Source organism: Cynocephalus volans, chromosome 1, assembly GCF_027409185.1.
Source record: "Cynocephalus volans isolate mCynVol1 chromosome 1, mCynVol1.pri, whole genome shotgun sequence".
Classification (NCBI taxonomy): Eukaryota; Metazoa; Chordata; class Mammalia; order Dermoptera; family Cynocephalidae; genus Cynocephalus; species Cynocephalus volans.
The window spans coordinates 258,029,577-258,044,670 of record NC_084460.1 but is presented as its reverse complement, the minus strand read 5'-3'; the positions used below and the strand labels follow the sequence as shown (position 1 = coordinate 258,044,670).

Sequence of the window (15,094 nt, the reverse complement as noted above, 5' to 3'; positions counted from 1 at the left end):
CTGGCTTAAAATATTTATTATCTGGAGTACCACATGACCAGTGAAGGATAGGAAATTTCAGTCAGAATAACTCATCCCCATTGATTTTGCATGAAACCAGGTTTTGCTTTTTATTATCTGGCTCTGAAGGAAAAATAAAATAAAAAGTTCATTTATTTCCTATTTCTCTATTCTTCCCCACCAACACCACTGCCAAAGACAGAAAAATGATTCTTAAGGAAATCCTTCCTACCTCCACCACTATCACCAAAATGAACAAACAAAAAAATGCATTGTGCTAATTGAGGAGGCCCACCACAGCCACCACAATAACCATGGCTGCCGCAAAAGCGGCTAGACAGCACAGCCATCACGCAGATGGTCCGCCAGCCACTGGAGTACATTGACACAAGGAGAGTCACCAGCAGAGATGAGGAAAGGAGAAGGATGTCTCTCTCCACTAAGCCCATTTGACAGAAGAAGCATCTGCTCTATGATAATACTGGGGGACACACCTCCCAGCTTTGGACAGATCATCTGGGCAACAAATCAACAGAGTGACCATTATTCTTTCAGAAGGAAAGAAGAAATCTAGGGTAATTGCAGGGGGGAGGAGGGAGTGAGAGGGGGCATGGGGAGAGATTGGATGGGGGGCATAAAGAATAATTCTGATTTGTAACAATATATGCTAGGAATGTTGGTTTGATCAATGTGTCTCAATGTTGAACCCCAAAAATATGTATGATCAATTTTAATTCAATAAAAAATTTTTTTAAAAAAGAAGAATATAGTTTAAATTTTTACTTCTCCAAAATTCAACAAATTAAAAACATTTAAAAAGGCAAGACTGGCCAAAAAAATCATGAGATGTTTTACCATTTAAATATTTTCTTCAATTTTATGTTAACATTTTGGATAATAAATTGGAGTTACAATAATTACTGTTATTTTATTTGTTCTTATTAATACATGAAATTAAATATTTCTGATACACCTGTGCCATTCCTTAAGAGATGAGCACCTATAAGATGTAGTCTGTATCCAAAGCAAGATTGTCATTTAGTAATAAATTTGTGAGGGGAGGGAAGAACACACTTCAAACACTACATTTTATAGATACCCTAAAATTTATAACAGGAAAGCACCACAAATAACTAAGAATAGCTCATTCACTGTCCGGAAAACTGGCTGTTTAGCCAGGGAAATGTCCTTGTCCACACCACATATCAATTTTGATTTAGAATATAGATTGTAAAATATTTAGAAATATAGATTTTAAAAATATTCAGATTTAGAGATATTTAGAATTATAGATTTAAAAAATTAAATATTAAAAAAATAAAATGTCTGAAAAAAAAATGTAGTGTATATTTAACCCCCTGAGTGGGCAAGAATTTCCAAGCAATAGAAGAAAGCACATGCATAATGGTTAGTTATTTTACTTGATAATTTTTAACTTCCAAATGTCTAAAAATAGCATTAGCATAATTTTAAAATAAATGATATATTGAGGAAATATTTTACAAAATTTTACTACATAAAATGTTACATACAGGGTTTTTGAGAATCTTCTCTTTAGTAAGAAAAATACTAAAACATTACTAGAATAATTAGCAAAGAACATGAGCAGATAATTTATAAAAGAACAAATATAAGGGAACAATTAACACAAAAATTTTTCTTCTCCCTAATAAAGAAATAATTTCAACTATCTTATTAATAGACTTTTAAAATTAAAACATTCAATTGTGACTAAGATGTGGGGAGAAAAGCAATCTCAAATATTGTGCCATGTGTATAAATTGATATAATCTTTTTTGAAAGCAGTCTGGGAATAGAGATCAAGAAACCTAAAATACAATTAGACATTTTAACCCAATAATCCATCTTACAGGAATCTAGCTGAAGGCATTAGTCATTTATGTACCAGAATATGTATTATAATAGTATTTGGTAGCAAATTTTCTAACACTGAAGGAATAGTTTTAAAAATTGGCATATCTGTGATAGAATATTATGCAACTATTTGTTAAATATTGAAAAGAACTCTTCATGACTTGAAGTATTGCTTTCAATATGTAAAAAGCAAAGCTATCAAGATACTACAGAGTAAATAACATTATCTCAATTTCTTGTTAAAAAATATGTATTGAAGCATTACAAAAGCCAATAGTTTAATTGAGATGACTTCTGAGTGATGAAATTGGAAATGATTTTTATATTTTTCTTTGTACTTCTTTGCATTTTTTATAATGACCATGTATTACCTTTACTGTCAGGGAAAATTAAGATCTTAATTATATGTTCATTGATAGAAATATACTTAAAGGAGGGAGACTAGCTTTCTGGGATAATTTCTAAGACTGAAGCCAGATTCGTGCATAAGCGAAGCACATAATTGTCTCTAGCAAGCCCTAAAATTTGCCAAAAACAAATTCCCATAATGACCACTTCCAGTCCTCTTATTGATCTACATTGTTTGTTGGGGGACAAACCTCTATGGGTCTCTCATGTTTCCACATGTCTTTATTCTTGCCTACCTTCGCTAGTATGTTTGTTTAGTGAGCAGCCTTGGAATAGTGTTTTCCTCCAGAGCAAAGAGCACACATACTTATTGCCTATTATAAAAGATTCAGGATCACTAAGTTTTGGATTCCCCTCCCATAACACAGCCCACTGTGCAGGTGTCACCTGGCCTTCTTTGCATTACCTTCTGAGATTTAGGACCAATATCTGGCTACCAGGATTGCTTGAGTAATAAATCATCCTCTATCTCTGACCCAGAAATCCCATCTTTTCTGCCAGCATTCGTGAAACTTTGACAAGTTGACTCTATACCTTGCAAATAGGATACAGTCTCAAACCCTTCACAATGCTTAATCATTATCTCATTCGACATGTATTTCTTTGGCTTTAAAAGTTTGCTTTTGTTAAAATGAACATACATGTAGGAGGAATAGTACTTAAGCTTTATCAAGCATCTTAAATTATGTGAAAGAATTTAGAAGATTCTTTGTTGTAAACAAGTTTATACAGGGGAGAATATTGTGAGACTATGAATATGCAGCCTTAGCGATAGAGCTCAGTAGATAATGGTCACACAAAACAGGAAAGTAGAGCCTCTTAGGAGGAAAGGGAGGAGAAGCAGACAACCAGTGAATAGCATGACCGTGTAATTTATCATCACTTTGAAGTATGAAAGAGGGTGTTACTGAACAGTAAGATAAATAAAAAGCGGATTTGCGGCACACAATAAATGACAAAAGCACTGTAACGAGAGAGTGTTCAGGCTACCCCATGGCAGAACCAAGAAGTTGCCCACACCTCGAGGTACCGTACCCTGACCAAAAAAGCAACCCAATAGTGCAACGGCACAGTGCTAAATTCAGTAACACTGACTGATTGTCACATGTGGGAGTTTCAGGTGGCATTGCAGCACATAGACTAGAAACATTTTTTTTATGTTCTTTGCCAAGATATTTTGGTACTGGTCACAGTTTTGATTTTTTTTAAGAGAAAATAATACGTTTTTGAGTAAAAGACATTCCTCAGCGGAGAGATTTACAAGGAAAAGTGGTAGGGTCCACTTGTATCCCAGCTCTGTTTCTGTTTTCAGGGATTACATGCTTTCTGCAGTACACAGCTCCCACCTAGGGAGCCATATGGGCCACACCCATGAAGATTTCCACCTTGGCATTAACCAAGATTGATGTTAGATTTGATCACCAGGTAAATGCTCTTGCAGTTAAGCCTTCCTAACCTACAATGGTTTTCAGCTAAGTAGTTGTCTAAGAGAGAAAAAAAATGAATACATGGATTGAACTTTTTTCTCAATCTTCAGAATATAAGATTCAAATAATGAAAGAGTTAAATAAAAATAAAGTAGCTGATCCAAATGCTTTGTGCCACAGAGAAGAATCATATCGTTAAGTAGAGACAAGTGGATAGAAAGGGAACAACACACTTGAAGACTGCAAATTTCAACTCTTGAAAATTCCACAAGTACTCACCTTTCTATAACCTCCAAATTAGGGTAACATGTGGTCAGTATGTCTAAGAGAATTCTGTACTTCAGAAAAACTAAGTAAAATCAAATTTAATCTTGATGAATATGACCTCTGTTTGGATAAGGAAATATCAGCTCATGGGGCCAGAGTCGATTAAGGCATGTTGAAAACATTCTTGTGTTTAGTTAGTACTGTTTTAACTGCAGTGCTTTATCTGCATTAATATTGAATAAAGATATTTACGATGCTGGATTACCCTAACACACACTGAAGTTAGCTAGTTCTGTTTTCTCCTCTCTGACTGAATTAAAAACAGAAAACAGAAAAAGCTCCTGGATTTTTACATGGTGTGTGAATCTACTTAACACAATTATAATGCTCAATTAATCTTAGCAACATGAGTGATGAATCATTTCTCCAGGTGTCTCTCCAAAAGAGAGTAAATTTAGTTCCAACATGTGACTATTGTTTTAAACCAACTATAACCTTGCCAGATTAATGGGGACACTAATAATTGAACCCAAATCCATATTCAAAAATACTTTCTCCCCGTGAGCCAACATAACGGCACACTGACTACCCCAGATACCAATTTTCCCAGGAAATACGAGGAACAGTGACTGAATTCCATCATTTGAATGCCGTTTTACATCTTGATTTGATGGTATCTCCTGCCATCTACTGATAGGTAAAAAAGATAAAAACAACTTTTCTGAATCATTTGGCTATTATATCATAGAAGATCAATGGCCATCTTTTGCTTGAATGTGAAAAATCATCATCAGGATTTTCAGATCCAAAAGCTAGCAAAAGGTTTGCTTCTAGTAGAAAATATTTGGTTGCATTCACTACATTTTGCATTTAACAACATTATGGTATAGGAAACATATCGCTGGCTTTGGAGTCACAGACTCTGGGTTCTTGTGCCAACTCATCCAAGGGTGCAGAATCTTGTTCTCAGTTTAGGACTCGTATTCTAATGTAAAAGTGCTGGGAGTGAAGGGATGCCTTCTCCCACCTCCAAGATGCTCTAAGTTTTACAGGGCATTTGAGTCCTTGATAAGTACAGTTCCAAAGAACGGCTCATTCAGTTTTACAGATGGCTCAGGTAACAACCCAGAGTGCCAACCCTCGATCACAGTCACAGGGTCCCTCACCACCCTCTGGAGAAGGCTCCTAACCATTTTGTCTGTTACAGCCAAACACTACACTCCAAATCTGTCCCCAACATGCAGCCTCTTTAGGTGCTCTCTACTGCTCTTCCCCATGCTGACACAGGCACCTTCACTGTGAAAGACTCCTCTGCCTTCACACAGAAAAAGTCAGCATGGAAATAGTGATTAAGTTGTTGAATTTAAATGACGTAGCCAGTTACTCTGCAGCTGACCTCAGCTCCCAACTGGGTGATGGATATATTTGATTCTTTTTCTGACCTTTGAAGAGCAGTCAGTCAGTCCAAAGACTCCTTACTTACCTGAGAGTCACTTATCTGCTAACTTCAAATGCTAGGACACCACTGAGGACCAAAGATGGACAAGAAAAGGCCTCTGAGAAATGTTTTGAAAAGTCTTCAAGAAGGCAAAATGCATGTCACAAACTCATTCACTAAAGTTCATGCACTTGACTTAAGAGACTTTCTTCTGCCCCATTCAAAGACATTTATCATCAATATAAATAAATTTCTATGCTTAACCATGTTGAATTTTTAGTCATTGCCATTTATAAGCAGCAAATTAGACACCAGGAGAAAGTCTATTAGAGGCTGCAGTGGCAGTAGTGAGAAGTGACAGCCGAGCACCTGACAGTAAACAGAAAAATGAAAATGTTATATTATCTTAACTAAATCTTTTAAGAAAGCAAGGAAGTGTGTAATTCATTTTAGAAAGATTAATATTAAAATTTGTTAAAGTAAAGAATGGTCAGAGGACTTAAAGGCATAAGTTTTAGATAAGAAAAATCCACTGTGCAGGCTTCATCATTTCTAAATAATTTTAGAAAGGTGAAGTATTCCTGTAGAATAAAAAAGGGGGCTGACACAGCTGAATTCTTTCATGGCCACATTGTTCAACAGCTAAATACTTCCACTCAAAGTCGTTGATTTTCCAGTGAACTTTCCCAGACTGCTCCCTTCCACCACACCCCCAATTCCTGGATTTTTAAAAATATAGTGTATGCAACATAAACTTTTCTTGACAGTTCAGGTTCTTCTCTCAGTGACATCATTGGTCAAAACCATGCTGCCCTCAGGGCCAACAGAGTTGTAGAACTGTACGCTCCTCTACAAAGTGGCCCCTGCCTGATCGCTGTTGTGGTACATCTGCCTGTTTTGTTCTGGCATATCACATTAAGTTCGAGTTTGCCAAATGGCTGGAATTCACAATGTGGAATGTAGCCTTCTTCCCTCAGGGACTTCCCCTGTAACTAAGTTATTTCCCCAAGTTCTCAGCGAAACATCCTCCTCCCGCTTCTCTAACTCCCGCAGTGCCCTGGGTTTATCCAACCTGAATTTGAACAGTCACGCTAGGCAGACCAGGTAAGTCTCTCTCACACTTGACCTTCGTTTCCACCATTAGTACTGTCATGTGAAGCAAAGTGTGTCAAAAAACAATAATGTGTAACAGATTGCAAGAAAAAATATGAACATGCTTCTGCCTCCCTCGGATTTGCCCTTTTACTGTCATGCACTGGGGTGTGAAGCAGCACAGCTTGGGAGGAATTTGACCTACTCTGCAAAGGTCATAAAAGTTTCCAACAGAAAGTGATGACTCACGTTGCATACATCCTGATATTTCAGAGTGTTCAGGAAAAATGCAATCTAGTCCAACCACCCTCTCTTTCCATCATTTTCTTGCCAGTTCACAGTACTTGTGAATTTCACTACAAAGGGAAGTTCAACATTCCAGGTGAGGGAAATTGCTAATGTGAACAAAAGTTCAAAAGCAGGGCAAGAGGAGGCAGGCCTCTCTGTGCCTTGTGTTTACAAAAGAGGCAGGTTCCATCCAAACACACAGCTCTCTCTCGTTCAAATATGTGGCTCAGTGTTTTGGCATCTTTCAAAGCAAAGTTTTAGAGGCGGACTTTCCTCCCCAGTTCTGTACACACACATATGCATGCACACACAAACACCAGCTTTGAAATCGGCTGGTATTGTCTCAGAATTTGAAACACATCCAGCATTTGACCTTAACTTTCCAACACTTCAGGAAGCAGGAATTCTCACACCCTAAGGCCTCTAGTTGAATAAGCCCATGGAAATCTCTCCCCAAAAGATGCTTAACTGCACACAGCACGTATATATCATTTTCCCTTCTCACTGAAAACGTAGGTCACGCATTCCAAATCTCGATACAAATTCCTCATCTAACAATCAAGCAATATGGCTACATAGAAACGTACACAACTTGCAAGACCATCTGCATGTGAGTCTAGAAAACAAGAACTAAAAGGCATTCCTTTCTCCAAACTGCAGTGAAACAATCCTCTCCCACCTTTCTCTGTCTTTGTGTCAAAGTACTCAACACTCAAATCCTGAGAGAGTTGGATTGGTCAAGCTTCAGACAGTCCCCACCCCCTAGCCTGTAGAGGCAAGGATTCTTGATGGAGGAAATCACCAAGACTTCATGCGGTGGGGGAGGCATGGTACTCCATAGGAAAATGAAGGTCCTGTTTTCAGAGGAGATGGGAATGGATACTGGGTAGGCAAAATCCATAGGTCAGCTCTGCAAACAGAGAGATAACAAGATGCTCAAGCTCAGATAAGATCTTAGGAATTTGGTCAGGTTATAGCCATGATCCATGGATACCTGCCTGATGTTGTAAGTTTTCCTTCTTATAGGATTATGTACTCCAAAAGAGAAAATAACTCAAAAAACAAATTGAATATAAGACCAGCTTCATTAAAGCCGTGGAATTCGTTCAATTGTCTTATCCTATTAAAGGGATATAGAAAGGAAAAAAAGAGAGAGATCTTTCAAGCCTCTACCAATCGTCTGCCAAAATAAAAATTGAACAAGAAATTTCTAATTCAGAAAATCATACAATATTTGAATTAGAAGGAATCTTTACAGGTTTGGCTCAACTGCTTAGTCAGTGCAGGAATTCTCTCTACAAGATCTTGTGGCTTTTGCTTGCATACATACATTTCATCACTGCACAACTATTAAGCAGAATGATCTTCCTTATATAGAATAAAAATCTGTTTACCCATGAATCCCACATATTGATTCTAGTTCTGCTGACTGGAACTACACAGAAAAAGAAAAATAATTTGCATTTTCACATGGCAGACTTTCAAACATCTAAATCATGGCTACTACCCTCCTCCAAAAAAACACAGCAATTGATTCCTCCAGGCTGAACCCCTCCAGTTTCTTGTGTGTTGGGAAAATATAAGGAAAATGGTCAGGGCCCCTCAGATGTTCGGAGTCTTGCCTAGCATCTGAGGTGGGCATGCATGTGCACACATGTGTTCCTCGTTATTGTCTAATGTGATTACACGTGTGCATCCAGGTTTTTTGGGGGGGTTATGGACTTTAGTATAAAGGACTAATGGCACAGATGCACGAAGCTTCTAGAGGATGCTCCGGGAAGCCACATTAGGTCAACTGTTCCTAGCTCTGAATAAAGCCTATTATTTCTTCACCCATGGCTCCAAGGACCTTTTCCTGTTACCTAGCTCATAGACCTGCGTGTGAAGGGTTTGTGACCCAGTCTGGACAATGGGCTCAAGGAGTCTGTGAGACCTAGCCCTAGCTCTACATTGTGGCACTTTGCTGACTCCACCATTCTTATAGCCCTTTTCTGTACAGGTACTAGTTATACAGACATGAATATAATTATTTTTTCCTTCTACCTTGTTCCAAAAAAGATTTCTAGTGGCTGAGTTCCAGTTTATCAATACCCCTTTAAAAGACATGATGCCCAACATGAAACACAATACTCTGAGTCAGAAAGCAAGTGTGCTGCACTCAGCACACTTCACAGATAGGCTACCATATGTCACTAAGTGTTTCAGGATCTGCCGTCATTGAGGAGGAGGAAGTACAAGACTGCAGAGGAGTCAAGAAAGAGTCCTGGGTTGTGTTCCAGTATCACTCAGTGTGAAATATACCCTATATAAGGAAAACAACAGATGTAATGTGCTGCTTTTCATACAGAACGCTTCCAACATGTGAATAGCTTATCATAGTCACAATCTAATGTTGCTTCACACCCCCCAGGGGAGATTCCCCTGGGATGTGTTAGAAGAGGAAACTGTCTTGAAAGAAATTTTTCAGGCACATTAAAGCTGACAGAAATCAGTTCTGATGTCGGAACCAGGTATGTGTAGGATCTAACTAAGAACACAGCCCAGGTGCACTCGATGAGGTATCACAGCCTGTACTGAAAACCACCTCCTAGATGTTCCTGGTGCTGAGAATTTTAACTCTCTGTAATATGGGGCTAAGAAGGGGAAATGAGGGTTGGGAAGATAAGAGGTTGTAATCATAGGCAGATTTTGTTAATGGGATATCAAAAGCACATTTCACAAGTTCAGTACATACTCCCTGCCTGCTAGAACAAACAGCATACAGGAGCCTCCTTTGATTTGCAGTTGATTGTAAACTGTCTGGCTCCATGTGATTTTACAACTGTTTCAGCTAATTCAGAGATTCAAAAATCCAGCCCAGGGAGCATCTTGTGCATTTATGACACAACTGAGAAATTACTGGTTCTGAAGCTAGAGGATACCCTACATTTCCCCAACTCACAGCTGACATTTTCTCTATTCCTAAGACACACACACACACACACACACACACACACACACACACACACACACACACACACACACACACACACACACACACACACACACACACACACTGGACATGGATCAGCATAGACTGTGTGTGCATGAGACAATAGTCTTCCTTTAATCCAAGAATAATTACTTACTTTCCAAATCTCCTAAGCAACAATTCTTCATGCTTTGTCTACAGCCTACTCCTAAACTTCTTATTCTTACCACAAAGATACTAATATAATAGTTACCACTTGTGGAAATGTGACAGTGAACTTTTTTTTTTTTTTTAGCTGTTTTTGAACTCTGTCTTATGAAAAGAAAAATAAATGAAAACACTGTTTGGTGACTCTGGCTAGAGCTGACTACACATTGCTTATGCAAACCTGAATTGGGATTGTAGCATTTCTCAACCTGCGGCACAACCCTGCTCCAGATGAAAAGCATGTCACACCGGTATTCTGTAGAAGTATGGAAGATATCTCAAACACATATTTCAAGAGAAGCCTGCCACAGCTGATCCAGTTCGAAAAACTCGCCTGTGGCATGATTTTCACTTTGTGAGAGGCATTCTACTTCCTATACAACACAAACTGCTGCATCCCAAAGGCAAAACACTGGGATGTCTATAGGATGCAAGCAGGTGTAGAAATCCACCTGTATTTTTATGTCTACAGTTGTTGCTCTGTATCCGTGGGGGATTGGATACAAGACCCTCAAAAGCGGATGCTCAAGTCCCTGATATAAAATGGCATAGTATTTGCACAGAACCTATGCACATCCTCCCGTATAGGTTAAATCATCTCTAGATTGCTTATAATACTTAACACAGTGTAATGCTATGTAAATAGTTGTTATACTCTAGGGAACAATGAAATGGGGGGGGGAGTCTATACATGTTCAGTACAGATGCAATTTTTTTTTCGAATATTTTCTATCTGCAGACGGGTGAATCCAAGGATGCAGAGCCCATGAAACAAGGGCTGACTGTATTTCTTACATGAAAAATAAGTACCATGAAGGCAGGGATTTTTTTTTTTTGGTGTGTCTTTTTGACGGATGTATCCCAAGTACTTATAACAGTGCCTAGCCCATACATATTGAATAAATGATCTGGTTGCAAATCACTGTTCCAAGCCCAACGCAGAGAAGGTATTGTTCCCGGACCCACTATTCTGCTTGTAACTTTTAAGAAGTAAATAATCACATGCTGGCAAATATCAGCACACAGACTAACATGGAGATGGGCATCGATGAGGAAGAGGCGCCTCTGCAGAAGATCATATTCAGATTCATGTAGATATAAAAAAAATTGTGTTGATGTCTTACTGACCAAGAGATCATTTTTCATGTCTTTCTATATTATACAAAAGGAATTTACAAAGAAAAGACGGGTAGTCCTCATGATCAGGTGTTTTCTTCTTTGTGTCTACTAGGAATTTAACACCCTAATAACTTTTAACTCAAGCTATTACAAGGTGTTAACACAAAGAATAAGACAGATGAGTTGAGCCCTGATGTCAATAATCTCTAGAATGTAAGGTTGGGAAACTGGAATGCTGAGGACTCAGTGCAAACCAGGATGTGAGACTAAAGCTGAATGAGAACAGTGTGGTTGCCAGAAACCAACAGAGCAAAGGGCCTATAGGTGGGAGGTCACACAAAGTGGCAGAGCCCAGAAGAAGAGTCCACCAGCCTTTTCACTGCCCACCTTGAAAGATGGAAGAGAGAAAGGACAAGGCCCCATGGAGGACATGCTTGGCTGTCCCTACAGTTGTCCTAATTGTTCTATTACATGCTCATGTCTGTTTAACCAATAACAGATCCAGTAGATGGATGAACCAGGATTGTCTTCATGAAGATTTGACAAGCAAAAATTAGCATTGGTTTTTCTAGTCATAGAACCTTAGCAGCATTATTTCTGATAGATATATGAATAATCATAATAATAATAACCATAGGTATTCATAACCTCCTTGTAAATAAGTAACAGGCATTCCACTAGGCTCATTTTATTTATATGTAAATAAGAATTACAAGCTAAGTAATTTACCTATTCTTATTTTAGTCAATAGCAGAGCCAGGACAATCCATGCTGACCCATGTTCTATACATGTGTAGATTCCATTAGATTGTTACATGGTTTGTTTTGATGGTTTCACAAAAATTTATAATTTTGCCACATTTGAAAATGAGAGAAATGAGGAAAATGTTTATAACAGGCTTGTGTTTTGTTTTGGTTTTTTTAATTAAGATTCAAAGGCCAAAGATTTAGAGCCTTGAGTCAAATATAGTTATTCCTTCGCACTGTACTAATTTCAAGCACTAGCATCTTTGGTTCCAATACCAGTCATACTTAGACTGCCGAGCACAAGTGAGCAAGCTAGAATATAGGCAGTGAGTCACCGAAAAAAAAATGTTCAGGTACATTGGAACAATGTTACCTGTACTTCATAAGTGTACAGCTCTGAGGCACAGAGTTCTGTCAGAGTCAAGATAAAAATGGAAAGATTCTCACATACGTGGAGCCATGAGAGGAACTGGAGAAGAGCCAAGTTCTGTCATTCAGCACATACTTCCAAGGGGCGGGTTGGAGTCCCTGGGACTGACTCTTCAGACCTTTCCCAGGAAAATCTTCTAATGTCCCTGACAGAATCTACCCACATGGGAACTTGGGAAACACTCTGAAATAAGATCAGATAAAAACTTCTTTGTTCCCAAGTCATCATTTTATCCCAAATGAAGATGGAAGCTAAGCCTCCCAATCAGAAATACCCACAAATGACAAATATTTAGATTTAATGATTATAGCTTTTTATTTCATAGACTTTAAACCCATTAGATGTATATAAAAATGAAAAAGAAGCTTAAATTCAACCCAATATCTGCTATTTAGACCTCTTTCATTTTTTAATAGCCGTAAGGTAAATATGGGGGTGAAGATTATGCTATTACACCAACATAGTCTTCAGGGACGTGAACACGGGGGAAGTAGTACAGAAGGTTGTCTCTGTAAAGCCATGGAAGGAGTGTAGACCAGGAGTCAGGAGGGATGACTCTGACCCAATGTTCTCACTCGCTGGTCAAGTGATGTAGAGCAAGTCATACAGATTTTTGCCTACTTCCTTATCTGTAAGATGAAGGAGCTAAACAATGATAATGACGATGACGATAATAAAGGTAGCAATAATTAATAACTAAGAGAGCTTATTAGTTGCAATTTAATTTAATCCCCTGGACACCTATATGATTTAAAACATAATAATTATTACCCCATTTTACAGTTGAGAAAACCGAGGCTCAGAGAGGTTTAGTAATATCCTTAAGCTGTGTGGCAAGTAGAGGCGACCTTTCTGCAAAAACAATGAAGTCTAATTCAGAGCCCCTTATTTGCATAGGCCCCCTTCCAAGACTCTGTACCTAATTTTGTATTCTCTATCTTAAAGAGGGTTTCTAAAATTGTATAAGTTCCAGGCCCCACAGAAGTTGGATTTGCCCCTGACACAAGCAAGAAGTGAAGCTGGAATTCAAATGCAGCTGGCCAAATCCAAAGCCTGAGCTCCTACTCACTCTGCTTACCTGGCTCCCTCTTAAAGCTTTCTTTGTTCTTTATAGCTTTCTAGGCTATCTGTCATGGACTGAATTTTGTTCCCTCAAAATGTGACTTCATTTGAAGATCCAGCTTATGAGGTAGTGATTAAGGTTAAAAGATGTCCTCATCATTTAATCTTAAGATGGGGCTCTAATCTAATAAGATCAGTGTCCTTATAGGAAGAAAAAGCGAGAGCAGAGCACTGAGGAAAGGCCATGTAGGACACAGTGAGACAGCGGCTGTCTACAACCAAGGAAGAGAGCCTTAACGAGAAACAGAATCTTCTGGCACCTTCATCATAGACTTCCAGCCTTCAGAACTGTGAGAAAATATATGTCTGGTTTAGGAGTGTTTTGTTTTTGTTTTTTATATACAGAACACTCCATGAATTTGCATGTCATCCTTGCACAGTGGACATCTAATCTCTGTATCATTCCATTTTTAGTATATGTGCTGCCAAAACAAGCACAAATGTCTGTTGTCTATCACCCAGTCTGCAGTATTTTGTCCTGGAAGCTGGAGCAAACTAATACACAATCCTATGCCTGCCTCATCTTTGCAGTTTCTTGTATCTCCAATATTAGGACTGCCTACATTTCCTTTAGAGAGTCTTAGGTACGGTCAGGATAACATCTTTCTGAACCTGATTTTACACCATTTTCCTAAAAATTAAAAATGCCTCCATCCTCTCTGGTTTGAGGGAAGCAGTGGGATATTAAATGCTCAACAACCTACAGCAAAAGTCTAAGTTCTAGTATCAATTATTCCTGATTTGCTAATGATAAGCTAGGCTTCCATGTACAAGTCATTCTAGAATCCTGAGGTCTAACACTTTTATCTGCATAGGGTTACTGGGCAGGATAATTAATCAAGACTGTATCACAGAAACTGCTAATGCAAGTATAATGCAACAAATGCTGTTTGATTCCCTTTTATAGGGTGCAGTAGTCACAGTCCCTCAGTAAGGAAAGTGAATTAATTGAACAACCCAATCACAAGGTTGTTTTGAATTCAATACAGGATACTAAGCATACGTCTGAATAGATAACCAATAGTTTATTTTCATTTCTCACTAATTCCTTGGTTCTTACTTATTTCATAGACATTTATTCATTCATTCATTCATTCGTTCACAACTGTGTATTAAATATCTAGTACGTGTCAGATGTTCTTTAGGCCTTAGTGCTATAACAGAGTGGTAGACAGAATTCTAAGGTGGCCTTCAGGACCCCAACTCTGGTCTATCTGCTCAGTATTATACCCTTTCCTTGAGTGAGGTGTCACCTGTGCATACAATCACTCCTATGATTAGGTTACATCATGTAGCAAAGGTGAAGAGATCTTGCAAATGAAATTAAGGTCTTCTTTGAGCTCATCAAAAGGCAATTATCCTGGGTGGGGCTGGTGTAATCAGGTGAACTCCTAAAAGAGTCTAGAGATCAAAGCTTCTCCGGCTGTCCTTGAAGAAATAAACTGCCATATTGTAAGAAACTCTCATGGCAAGAATCCTTAGTAGTCTCTAAGAGCTGAGAGTGCCCTCTCCCATCCCCCAGTCCCCAACTGGCCAGCCAGCAAGAAAAAGGGGACCTTGGTCCTGCAACCACAGGAAATTGATATCTTCCAACAACCTGAATGATCTCAGAAGAGGACTTCAAGTCTCAGACGACGTCATAGCATGGCCCAACACCTTGATTTCAGCCTGGTGACAGCCTGAGCTAACCCTGGTGAAACCCA

At 38.6% G+C, this 15,094-nt stretch overlaps 1 non-coding gene across 1 annotated transcript; it reads right to left on the bottom strand.

Moving 5' to 3' along the window:
- Positions 1-13,726: 13,726 nt before the first annotated feature.
- On the bottom strand, positions 13,727-13,829 carry LOC134365506 (U6 spliceosomal RNA). The gene has a single exon (XR_010022114.1). It is a non-coding gene; the product is annotated as a U6 spliceosomal RNA (small nuclear RNA).
- Positions 13,830-15,094: the final 1,265 nt, after the last annotated feature.